Below are 14190 nucleotides of genomic sequence, written 5' to 3'. Positions count from 1 at the left end.
ATATTCGCCGTATAAGACTACCCCTTTCCCAACGCATACAAAACACCGGTCAAAATACAGATTTGAATTTAACATGGCCCTTTTTTTAATTTAAATTCTTATGACATGCAGGTATATAGCAGGAAAACTGTCGCTCATAAACATAAGGCATACAACAACAACATTACCATCGGTATGTTGCCATAATTAATGTCCCTTCTCACCAGTAGCCATAATTAATGTCCCCCATATACCAGTAGCCATAATTAATGCCCCCACCCACCAGTAGCCATAATCAATGTCCCCCCCCTAGCAGTAGCCATAATCAATGTCCCCACCCCCAGCAGTAGCCGTGATTAATGTCCCCCCCCACCAGTAGCCATAATCAATGTCCCCCCAGCAGTAGCCGTGATTAATGTCCCCCATAGGTAATATCCCCCCCAAATAGCCATTTCCTAACTTTCACATATGCCTCCCCCCCCCCAAAATAGAAACAGGGCCCCATAGATTTAAGCAAAATAAAAAAAATAAAACTCTTACCTAGTTATTCTGCTCCTCTTCGCCCTCTCTCTCTCTTCTAAAGATCGGCGCAGGCGACGGCTGATGACGCGTCTGCCAGGTCAGGTGCCGGGTCATAGACCTCAGCAGACAGCAGGCAGGCAGGCGCGTCATTAAGCCTGTGCCGGCGTCGATGGATGAGGTGGGTGGAAAGGTGGGCGGATCGGGGGCCCGTTCAAATTTTAAATTGTGACAGCTCCGGGCCCTCCTGATCCAGCGCACGGACCAGATGCAGAAGAGTCCGTGTGCTGTAAGGGAAAGGCCCGCGGCTCTCACAATTTAAAACATCTGCCCGCGGTGCTGCGCGGAGTTATCAGCGCAGCACAGGGGTCAGGTGCAGGCCTCGGTACCGTGATCGGTACGACACTGTTTGAGGCTGCCGGCAGCTTTGCCGGCAGCCAACGCTGTGAAAACACCCGCGATCGGTGTTACCGGTAAGCCTTTGCTGCAATATGCAGCAAAGACTTAACGGCTATGGAGAGGGCTCAGCCCGTAAGCCCTCTCCATGCAGCGCGACCCGACCGCCGCCGTGAATACACGGCGGGCGGTCGGGATTACCGGCGTATAAGACGACCCCAGAGAAGACAGAAGATTTTTCTGTCTTCAAAAGTCGTCTTATACGCCGGAATATACGGTAGTTATATTCTTGTACATAGAGGGCAGTATTATAGTAGTTATATTCTTGTACATAGGGGGCAGTATTATAGTAGCTATATTCTTGTACATGGTTTGGGGTCACCGCAAAATGAGGAACTGTATTGCGGGTCACAGCATTAGAAAGGTTGAGAACCACTGCACCAGAGGATACCACCAGGTCGCTCCAAAGGCGCAACTTTGCTTGCAGTGGCGACCAAGGCGAAGTACAGAATCATAGAGCAGAAACGTAGTCGTGAACAAGCAGGAGGTCAGGACAGGCAGCACAGGATCAAAGTCGGGGATGTAGTGGAAGGTCAGGGCAGACGGCAAAATCTCAGAACGTTGGCCCTTTAAATCTCAGAACGTTGATGCGCACACCCTAGGAGGCAGGGACACAAGCCGGATCGAGGGACTGCCATGGGGCTCCAGGGGGAGGCACACAGGTGTGCCTGCGACCCAGAACATGGGTCGCCGGAGCACCCATGACATTCACATTTGTACATTGATCCACCAGTCTAATATTCATGGTAAAGGCAAACTAATATAGCGCTACTACCACTAATATAACATGGTAAAAATGGATTCCCTACTATCTTATTATTATAATGATTAGTATTCGATTCATGGTTGTTATTATTATTATTATGTTTCTTTAATTACTTTAATTTATTTGTTTTGCAGATGGGAAAAAACCTCAGCAGACTAAAATGTTGAAATGTTAAAATTCTGATTTTAAACACCAGGTGGCGCAAAGAAGGATGAAATTCCGTTCTTTTAGCACTGGATGGAGCCCTGGTTACTACCTTGCGCTCACAGTATTAGTAGGTCGAATTTCAGGCAAGAAAAAGATTGGATTCCTGAGACCAGTGCTGCAAACTATAACAATATTAAGAATATATAATAAACACCAGAAAAGATGGATGCATATCCTGGACCAATGTACAAATGTAATTTTTATTAAATAATAAGCAAATCAAGACCAGACAAAAATACAATAAAAACACTAAAAGGGTACAACAATATTATGTACCCAGCTCTCACGGGTCCAAAAACAACCTAAACCCCCCTGATACAAACTGTCCACCAATACAATATATTGGAGTGTCAGAACTTGCACAGTAAAGCAGACAAATGCAAAATAATCTATGGTGAACGAATATGTATGAAGGTGTGGAACACCTGCCCTACTGATACAATACCCAGCTAAATCAACCGCATGAAAACGAGGGTAATGTTCAGGGTAATGGAGGTAGACAGAGAGCCAGGAGGGTGGAGAATCCCACGCGTATCGGCACTGCAGGGGAACTTCCTCAGGGGTACACATCCATCTTTTCTGGTGTTTATTACATATGTTGCTCCGGAGGCATGGACAATTTTTTGATTCCGGCAGCGCCTGTCTTTTTTTGTGTATAAATATTAAGAATATAATCACTTATAATAGTAATATAATATTTAGGAACATTTGAAAGGAACGAGGTGGGATTTCTTAACCCTTTAACACTGCAGCCATGGCTTTCCTGGAGAGGAGACTGATCATGAAAGTCACCTTTGACCATTCTGTGGTGAACTGCGAAGGCATCAATTCAATATGCAAGGAGCACTGCGTGATGAAACTTGGCGTCGCTGTCATACTTGGACGGCATGGATAATCGCAGTCTGGGTTCTGCAGTAGGGTAGGTTGCCTCAGTACCAGGAGGAGACGTGGGAACCAGATGTTGCTGCTAGGTTGCCAACAACTGCTGCAAGACAGTGGTGAGATGACCGAGTTGCTGGCCCTGCACAGCAATTTGCTGGGACTGCTGGGCCACAATGGTGGTAAGATCAGCCAGTTCAGGTAGCGGAACCTTGGTGGGATCCATGGCCGGATCTTACTATCAGGACTGCAGCGAGATACCAGTAGTTCACTCCACAGGTGCGACTTTGCTCGCAGTGGTGGCCAAGGCGAAGTACAGAAATGTGGTCATGGACAGGCGGAAGGTCAGGGCAGGCGGCAAAGGATCAGAGTCAGGAACGTAGCAGGAGGTCACAACGGGAATCACACAGGCAGAGTACAAACGCTTACTCAAAGGCATAGAGCACAAAGATCTAGCAGGGGACACAGGAAGGGGCCAGGATTTTAACAGGGAAGGCGGCAGGGGAGGGCTCCAGGGGGGGGGGGGGGACACTGGTGTTCCTGTGACCTGAAACATGGGTCATAGCACCCATGACATTCACATTTGTACATTGATCCACCAGTCTAATATTCATGGTAAAGGCAAACTAATATAGCGCTACTACCACTAATATAACATGGTAAAAATGGATTCCCTACTATGTTACAGCCATGTTGATATAAAATATGTATAGTCTCATGACAATGTATCATGTTACTACGGGAGGAGGTTTGTGTCTTTGATTAATGTGGCATATATGTGTCCATCTTACTGGTTAGAGTTATACCTGGTCTGTCGTGTAGTGGTATTGACATAACCCCAGACTCCCACCATTGGTCCTAGGGGTGGTCTCTATTTGGATCTTGTGTGCAATTTATTAACATGTAAAATATTGGTATTGTGGACCTGTGGGAATATTCATTTCTTTACAATGAATTGGTAATGTGTTTTGTTACTGTGACTCATTATGTGGTTATAATACTGGAACAATTCCAATAAACCTCCTTTTTCTTATATCTTTATGACTGCAACATTGAATCCTGAATGTATAGGCTAATATTTACATTTCCGTTCTACTCTTATTTAAATTACACTTTGGAAGGAATTTAAACTAAAAAGGTGAAAGAATATGTTTTTTACAATAATTTTTCCCATTAAAAATGTTTTAATAAGCAGTAAAATTGTAGAAACCTGTACCAAATCAGTACGGCATAGCATATTGGAGCCTGTCACCAGCTAGTAAAGGACATTCCTGGTGACAGGTTTGCTGTAAAAATCATATTTTTAACTGAAACTTTAACAGTGGATATCACCGGTTCTGTTTCACCTAGAAAGACAATCCTGATATTATATTGCATTATTCTTCCCTTTAGTATGACACCAGAACAGTTTTTCTAGGTACCAGGTACCTAGGCTAGGTACGGTTCAGGAGATATGTTTGTTTACAGTGGGACACTGTCATGATGTGGATATCTGCTATTTACATGGGACTTGTGCAAATAGGACATATATAGCCATATGGCAGCCGTAAAGGGGTTAGGGCGCGTTCACATGTTGCGTTTTGACCTGCGTTTGAAACGCATATACATATATAACAGCTGAGGAGGGGTGATTTGCCTAATTACATCACTGATAACATTTCCGTTTACAAAATGCATCGTAAATGCGACGTTAACGCATGCGTTAACAACGCGTTAACGCACACGTTTTGTTAACGCATGCGTTAACATTGCATTTACAAACGTAAACGGTAATGTATTTAGGTAAATCATCTCTCATCAGCTGTTGTATATGCGTTTCAAACGCAATGAAAACGCGACAAAAACGCAACGTGTGAACGCGCCCTCAATGTTTAAAGTTTTGTGATACTTATGGAGATTTCTTGGTGTAATATACAGTATATTTCCTGATAGATATATCCTGTTCATAGAAGGCACTCGCTGGATACACTGGATTGATATAGGTACATAATGTGAACAGAATCATGAGCATTTATTTAACTTTTAGAAAACTTATAACTTTCTAAACTGTAAAGAAAATTGTCTGTGTCTAGTAAAAGTGCTTTTTTTATTATTATTACAGGCAGTCCTAGGGTTACATACAAGATAAGGTCTGGAGGTTTGTTCTTAAGTTGAATTTGTATGTAAGTTGGAACTGTGTATTTCATAATTGTAATCTCAGCCAGAACTTATTTGGCGTCTGTGACAATTTGATTTTAAAAATGTTGGATTGTCATAAGAACCAGAATTATCAATAAAGCTTCATTACAGACACCTGTGATAACTGTTACAGCTGATTATTGTAGCCTAGGACTAAAGTACAATAAATTACCAATATCCAGAGGTCCGTTTGTAACTACGGGTCGTATGTAAGTCGAGTGTTCCTAAGTAGGGGACCGTCTGTATTGTCATTATTATTATGGTTATTATTATAATGATTAGTATTCGATTCATGGTTATTATTATTTTTCTCTAATTACTGTTGTATTTTTTATTGTAGGTGGCGAAAAACCTCAGCAGACTAAAATGTTGAAATGTTTAACAATAAATTCTGATTTTAAACACCAGGTGGCGCAAAGAAGGATGAAATTCCGTCTTTTCAGCACTGGATGGAGCCCTGGTTACTACCATGCGCTCACAGTATTAGTATTTTCAGGCAAGAAAAAGATCGGATTCCCGAGACCACTGCTGCAAACTACAACAATATTAAAAATGTCATCACATATAATAGTAATATAGTATATAATATTATATTAACCCCTACTGGACTAAACCTCTTTTGGCCATAAGGACGCGGTCCCATTTTTCAAATGTGCCCTGGCAAAAATTTGGAAAAATTCTCTATTTTCAAAGTTCTAAATTCTCTACTTTTGATGCAGATAGTCATATCACCCAAATAAATTCATAACTTGCATTTCCTAAATGTCTGCTTTATGGTGGCATGGTTTTTTAAAGATTCCACATATTTTACTAGAATGTTATGAGGCTCAGAATTTGGGGCCATTTTTAAAATTTTTGGGAAAATCACCAAAACTAATATTTAGATGGACCTGCTGAACTTTTAATTGACTGTGAGAGGCCTAAATAATAGCTAGAATTGTTAATTACCCCATTATGGAAACTACACCCCTCAACGTATGAAAAACCACTTTTAAGAAGTTTGTTAACCCTTTAGGTGTTTTATAGGGATTAAAACAAAATGGAGGTGTGGTCTACAAATTGTAATATTTTTTAACAATACACTCATTTTGGGTGGAAAATTAAACATTTGTAATGGATTAAATGAAAAAAGGCTCCACAAAGTTTGATACCCAATCTCTCCCGAGTGCACTGATACCCCATATGTGCTGGTAACCTGCTGTATGGGCGCATGACCGGGCATAGAAGGGAAGGAGGCGCCATCCAGAGCAGATTTGCTATGTCACATTGTACAGGCTATAGTTTTTTTTGTTTTTTTTATTGTGGACCTATAGGGGCTTATTTTTTGCGACATGAGATGCACTTTTATGGTACATAATTTTGGGGCATCTATAGCTAATTGGTAAGATTTTATTAACTCTTTGTTGGTGGAGGAAATGAAAATCATCAATTTTTAGGAACATTTTTTTGTGGGTTTTTTTTTTTGGTCCGTTTACCATACTGTAAAAATAGTATATTATTTTTATTCTATGGGTCACCACGATTCCAAAAATACCTCACCACCTTTATTTTTCGGCTTACAATTCTGGTTAAGGGCTTATTTTTTGCGAGAAGGATTGTTCTTTTTAGTGGTCTTATTTTAGAGTGCGTAACTTTTTTTAATCACTTTTTAGAGCATTTTTTAAAGGGTATTAATTAAAAATTATCTTTTTTTCAGAGCGTTTTTGAGGTTGTTTTTTTACGTGGTTCATTTTGCGGGTCAAATACCGATTCTGTTTTATTATGAAGATTGTCGCGGAAGCAGCGGTACCAAATATGTGGGGGGTTTGTGTATTTTATTCAATTTTATTGAATAAAAACTAATTTGGAAAAAATTTGGTTCATCATCTTTTCATATGCAGAACTTTTTTATTTTTTGGCTGACAAATCTGGTTAGGGACTTGTTTTTTGCGAGAAGAGTTGTTCTTTTTAGTGGTCTCATTTTAGAGTGCGTAACTTTTTTAATCACTTTTTAAAGGTATTAATTAAAAAAATTTTCGGAAGGTTTTTTGCGTTTTTTCCCTGGCCTTTACCGCGCAGGTCCAGTAGCAATTCTGTTTAATTATACAGAGTGTTACGGACGTGGAAATACCAAATATGTGGTGGTTTTTTTTGTGTGTTTGTGTTTTTTATAGTTTATTAGGGGTTTTTATGGGAAAGTGACATTTTTAGGGGCTTATATTTTAATGTATTTATTTTTTTACTTATTCTAATGTGTTAACTTTACTGCTTTTCACTTTTTTTTTACTTATACAAACTTGAACTTGAACCAGCGATGCTCTGATCAATGATTCATGGCTGTAATATAAGAAGAAAATAATTACCGGTAATGGAATTCACACTTATGTTACTCACATCTGCTTTGTGTCATCCTCCTCCAAAATTATGAAATTGGGTGGTATAGGCACAATAATCAAAGTTAACCACCTGTTGTATAATTATAGACCACAAAAACTTGACCAAATACTCAATCTAAACAATGGAACCGTAAACTGGTTCATGCAGTGAATTATAGGTATTATTGTTCTGTATCATTCAGGTACGGGTCCCAACTCAATATTCCAAAACTTTGAGAAAATTTAAACATAGAGAATGTTTAAATAGGTGTAAAGTATACACAAAAGAATACCCCTCAGCTACATTCAAGTCCCAGGGAAATAGAAGAACCCGAGTGCTCCGGAACTTAAGCTGGATAAGCACATAAACCAATGTGAAAAAGGTAGGGAATTCCAGCACATTGCAGAATCTTCTAAAATCTTATCTTTATTGTAACTTCAGCAGATAAAAACAAACATCACAAAAAGGTAACGCATTTTGGACTCCAAGTCCTTAGTGGTAACCAGTCCGAAGCATATCACCTTTTTTTGATGTTTGGTTTAAAGCTTAAAGGACCTCCAAGGTAGTATTCTCTGGATCAGTACCTGTGCCAAGCGCTATACAGAGAAGACAGCGGGAGCTCAAGAGGTTAAATGCATGGCTCAGATCCTGGTGTATACTGTCAGGAACCAGGAGTAGTGGACCCACTGGACCACTGCGAACGATGAAGTAAGCCGACACCCTGGGACCAGAGTCTAAGTGGCACCCAGTTTTCACCAGAGCCGGCGGCAAAGTGGGTTGGACTTGCTGCGCAGTGGTACCACCAGGTCATTCCCCAGGCGCGACTTTGTCTGCAGTGGTGGCCAAGGCATTGTACAGAACCATTAGGCAAACTCGTGGTTGGGGACAGGCAGGAGGTCGAGACAGACAACACAGGATCAGAGTCAGGGACGTAGCGGTAGGTTAGTACAGGCATCACAGAATCGGAGTCAGAAACGGAATCGAGGTCACAACGGGAAAACAGGAAAATCGCAAAGGGCATGGGACAAAGCTTTCCCTTAGGCATATAAGCACAAAGATTCGTCAGGGGACACAGGAAGGGGCAGTCAACGTGCAGGCAGGCTCCTGGGGCACAGAAAGGCACACGGGTGCGCCTGTGACCCGGGATATGAGCCGCAGGAGCACCCGGGACAGTGCCCCCTCCCTTCAGCTTCCCCTCTTCTTGGACTGGAGGAACCTGGGTAGAAGGGCATGATCCAGGATGTTGACTTTGGGTTCCCAAGACCTTTCCTCCAGGCCGTCTTCAGATCAAGGACCTCTTTCACCTTGAAGACATCAGAAGCATCAGATTCAGGATCAGGAGGAGGTACTTGCTGGGAGAAGCGATTCAGAATGACAGATTTTAACAGGGAGACATGGAAGGAATTTGGGATGCACATGGTGGGAGGAAGGCGGAGCTTATACGCCACGAGATGAATGCACTGTAACACCTCGAATGCTCCCAGGAAACGTAGACCCAGTTTGTAACTGGGGATCTTCAACTGAACATACCTGGAGGACAGCCACACTTTGTCTCCTGCAGTGAAGATGGGAGGAGGCGTGCATTTCTTATCAGCCTGAGTTTTGGTGCAGGCGGACACCCGAAGAAGAGACTGACGAGTCTGTTCCCAGGTGGATTTAAAGTCTTCTACCAACTCTTCCACAGCAGGGACGTCAGCAGACACCGAGAGAGGTAGGGGTGGCCGTGAATGTCTTCCATTAACCACAGAAAGGAGTGGCACCAGCAGAATCAGGGTCCAGGGAATTGTAGGAGAACTTTGCCCATGGCAGCAGAGAGGACAAGTCATCCTGTCGGGCAGAGACAAAATGGAGGAGATAGCAGCCTAGGATCTGATTAATCCTCTCCACTTGTCCATTAGACTGAGGGTGATACATTAATGAAAAGTCCAATTTTACCTGAAGTTGTGTGCACAGAGAACGCCAGAACCGATACAATATGCAGAGGGAGACCATGAAGCCAGAAGATGTGGGTGAAGAACAAGCTGGCAAGGCGTGGAGAATACAGCAGACCTGAAAGAGGAACAAAGTAGGACATCTTGGAAAAGCGATCTGTTACCACCCAGATGATGGTATTACCCGAGGAAGTTGGAAGATTAGTGATAAAGTCCATTGCCATGTGAGTCCACAGGCAGCTGGGTATCGGTAACGACTGAAGAAGACCAGCTGGTTTAAGACTAGCTGGCTTGTTTCGGGCAGAGGAAGTGCAGGAGCCCACAAAATCCTGTACATCCTTGACCAGATCTGGAAACGGTCAACGGAAAATGAGGGCGACAGAGCATGGCACCCCAGGAAGCCCAGCCAAACCAGAGCATTGTCTCCAAGTCAGTATCTTCTTCTGCAGAGCAGGTCGGATGTAAGAAAGTCTCCTTGTGCAAGGCTCCCACTTGCAGACATAGGGGCTCAGTGTGGTACCAGACCGGGTCGTAGAGAATCTGACCACTGACAGAGGAGATGACCTGCGGCTTCTCGAGATGGACCACGAGAAGATGATGCTTAGAAACCAGGGCAGCATCCACAAAATTTCCTGCAGAACTAGAATGTAGGAAGGCAGAGACTTGAACCTGATTACCTGTCCCAGAGCTGAGTAAGACAGGCTTGTTCAGACGTGAAGAAGCTTTGTTCTCACCTAGGGAAGCTTCTCCCAAGAACCCTAGGTGTCTTTGTTTTCCCGACGCTGTGGACAGACTAGACACAACATAAGAAAGCTCCAGGCTGGCACAATAGAAGCAGATGTTCTCCTGTCTTCGTCTGGAACACTCTTGGAATGACTGACAAGCTCTATCCACCTGCATGGGCTCCTCTGCAACAGACACGGAAGACGGCTGAGGTGGTCTTTGCAAGACTGGGGCCAGACTTGGCTGACGTCAGTTCCTGACTTGCGGTTGTTCGAGACATTTCTCCTCAGAGTGCTCAGTAAACCGGAAGTCAATTTGAGTGGCCAGAGAGATGAGATCACTCAACGTAGACGGCAGGTACCTTGCAGACAGGGCGTCTTTGATCTGCCCAGATAGTCCTTTTTAAAATGTAGCAAGCAAGGCCGCATCATTCCAATCCAGCTTGGAGGCTAAAGTACGGAACCAGACCGCATTGTCTCCAACAGAGGAGTACCCTTGACACAAGTTCAGCAGTGCCGTCTCCGCAGAAGCTGCCCGGGCAGGTTCCTCAAAGACGGACCGGGATTCAGTGAGGAATGCAGTGAGAGCCGTGTAGCAGGATTGTCCCTGTGCCGGGGCTTTCCCAGAAAGAAGGCTGATCACAAAAGCCACCTCAGCCCATTCTGTGGTGAACTGTGAAGGTAGCAGTTCAATATGCAAGGAGCACTGGGTTATGAAGCCTCATCGTCATACTTGCTGGGCATAGAAGATGCAGCCTGGGTTCAGCAGTTGACAATACAGTCGTAGTAACACGGGGTACCGCATGCACTGGACGCTGGTGCTGGGTAGATAACAACTGCTGCAACATGGTGGTGACTTGTCCAAGTTGCTGACCTTGTACAGCAATCTTTTGAGACTGTTGGACCACAACAGTGGTAAGATTTGCCAGGTCAGGTAGCAGAACCATGGCAGAACCTTGTATTTTTTCCCCATCCTCCCCCCCTGCCCTTGTCTGAAACCCACTCCTCGCTTCCCTGTGTCCCCCACACCCTTTGTCGGCGTCTGAGGCTTCCCATGGGTTCCCTGAAGTTGGGGTTCCTAAGTGCAAGGGGACGTAAAACCCCTCAGAAACACTCACAGATCCTCTATGATATGCACAAACAAAAGGGAAATATCTTGTTTCACTTCAAAAAGGGGAATACTCCAGCTCTTAAGGATTATTATTTTTTGACATGGTTCCATAGTGCCAATCCATAATCCGTGTGCAGGGGTGTCTCCGTTGTACTACATAGATCTCTGCCGCATGTTGTCCTGGGGGAGAAATTGGACCCCTTGAGCGATATGTTTTTCTCAAAATAAAGATATATGGGCAGGTTTTTACCTCTTCAGCATGGTACTTACCAAACCATTGTCCAATCCCTGCAGGTAAGCAGATGTTAGTTGAGCTGTCAGACTTTACAGAAGGCACTCTGATTGTGGAAGACTATTTCAATACCTCATAATTTCTTCTAATTGATTCCTTATCTGTCTGGAGCTCAGACACTGTTAGGCAGTTTTGCTTTCTCAAGCGGGACCTCTACTCTCTCAAGCTGACAGACATGTGGCGCATCCTTCATCCCCAGGATAGGGACTATTCCTAATTCTCATAATTCATATAGTTGTATCGACTACTTCCTTCTGAGCCATGGAGCACTCTCCTGGCAAAATAGTACACGCTGAGCACGCACCGATATTTCTATCCCTTGTTCTCCCACATATGGGATGATAGCCGTGGAAATGGAGACTGAATGACAATCTCCTTAATGACTCAGCCGGGCAGACCTTAAACAGACAATAGGTAACTTTTTTATGGCCCATAACTCAACTCATGGTTACGCTAGGTCCCTATCCCGATTGCTCCATTCACGTAATGGTGCGAATTTCATTCCTACTACTCTAGCCTATATAACATCAAGGGACAGTTATCTGACTTGAACCCAAGCGCTCTTCAACAGCGGATTGAGTCCTATATCACTGAGACTCGACTACCAGCGTTGGGGGGGCGATGTGGTCGGGAGCTGCAGATTAGTGAACAGGAGATATCTGATGCCATTAAAAAATCCTCTACTGGCAAGAACCCAGGGCCAGACAGCTTCACACCCGCCTTCGTCAAACTCCTGAATGCCTCCCCTTCCGGCATTCTTGGCCAGAACCTTTAGCTCCGTATCCCCGGACATGTTATCTCTTCCCCAGTTGCTGGAGGCACACATAACAGTCCCCCTCATACCTTCTAGTTACTGACCCATATTTTGTCTTAATATAGAGAAGAACGGTACACACCAGAGATGCAGGGTCTCAAACTCCCTCCCCCCTTCTATGTGTGCTCCCTCGTCAGACTCCCCTACCCTTGTAACTGTACTATCTCCTTATATCCTCTCAAATTAGTTTCTAATTCCAGCACCACCTGTAGACCATACCTTCTTCTCTTTGCCAGATCTCGCTCTTACATGATTAGGCGTTTCTCCCCTCGGGGTACCAGCCTTCATATACCAAACAGTTAACTCTACCTGAGTGAAGTGTGCCCCCACCTTATTCGAATCTAATAAAATTGATGAATTTTGTTTGATTTGAACAAGGTGCTGGGTCCAACTTCACTCAGGGGTTTTCTCTCCCCTAAACTAAATACATCACTATGTTCAGTATTCTTCATAATGTTGATGTCCCGGTGGCAGTGGATGAGAAACTAAATGATATTAGTGGCAGTGCCCACTATGGGCTGCAACGGAAACCTGTAGGGTTTCGTCTGCTCCCTACGGCCTTTGTAAGCCCTTCAGCTCTTCGCTAGTTGATAATTGTGAATGATGGTCTACCGGAGAATCTGCATACTACATGCATTCATTCATTGTATTTTTCACTTCCTATATGGGAAACGTTTGTTGGATCACAGTGTCCCTGTTCTAAATGTTTTCTTTAATTATACTATTCTATATGTATATGTTCTTGTACACGTTTGTATACTTTATACTTTAATAAATCTTGATTGAACTATAAAATGTCAGTGTCTGGAAAATCCTTGGGAACAATGATCATAACATAATTATGTTTATAGAAAAGGCAGAACATTAAACTTTAAAAAGCCAATTTCCCCAAATGAACGGCTGCACTCCAGGAAATATACTGGCATTAGATACTGTCACATAATGATACAGTAAAAAACGATAAATGTGGCACTAGTACCATGTATTGCTGCCAACGAGACATGCGCTGGAATAGACCCTGTGTCACACAAGGGGTTATTTATCATATTTAAAATAGGTCTGCCGCTGCTCCATCCCAGCCGAATACATCAATAACGAAAAATAAGGAATCAATCTGCCTACCTTAAAACGGTCTGCTGGTCCAGAATACCCAAAAACCTGACAAGCAATTTGCTTCAGATGTGTCCATAGAGTTTTCCAGCAATCCAACAGGTGAAGAAACTGCCAAGAAGCTTCTAGTACGATGAGGCAAGGACAGTTATAGACAAAGTGGGGCCCTGGGCAAACCTAAAAGTGGGGCCCCAAAATAAAACTAATAATACTAATTCTTTATTTTATAAAGTGCACACAGATTACTTAGCACTGGACAAAGCTTGTCAAATCAGTCCCTGATGGGACATAACCTACCAGTATGTTTTGGAGTAGGGGAGGAAACCTACACAAACACATACAAACTCTTTGCAGATGTTGACCTGGACAGGACTTGAAAACAGGACGCCAGCACAGCAAGGTGTAGTGCTAACCACTAAGCCACCGTGCCACCCAACAAAAACAGTCACATTCAGTAGTGCTGCACAATAATAACACTTTGTAGTTTACAATCAGTAGTATGGTAAGGCAATGTGTAATATGGGGCTTAGAAGAATTTTATAGGAGACAGACAGATGATTGATGATAGAAGATAAAGATGAAATATAGATACAGTAGAAGAGAGATAGAAGAGTGATTGAAAGATGGATAGATTATAGGTAGATAGATAGAAGATATAAAGATAAATAGACAAATAGACAGATAGGAAATGGACAAATTATAGGAGCTAGATAACTAGACAAATAGATGGTAGACAGATAGATAGATAGATAGATAGATAGATAGATAGATAGATAGATAGATAGATGATCTTCACCTGGGCATTCAACCAAGGGGTATTCAAAGATCAATACATCCTCTGCCCATAAAAGTCTACATGCAGGGGGTCCCT

The sequence above is a fragment of the Engystomops pustulosus genome, chromosome 4 (assembly GCF_040894005.1).
Source record: "Engystomops pustulosus chromosome 4, aEngPut4.maternal, whole genome shotgun sequence".
Lineage (NCBI taxonomy): Eukaryota > Metazoa > Chordata > Amphibia > Anura > Leptodactylidae > Engystomops > Engystomops pustulosus.
The sequence above is the reverse complement of the archived record's forward strand: the minus strand, read 5'-3'. Positions refer to the sequence as shown.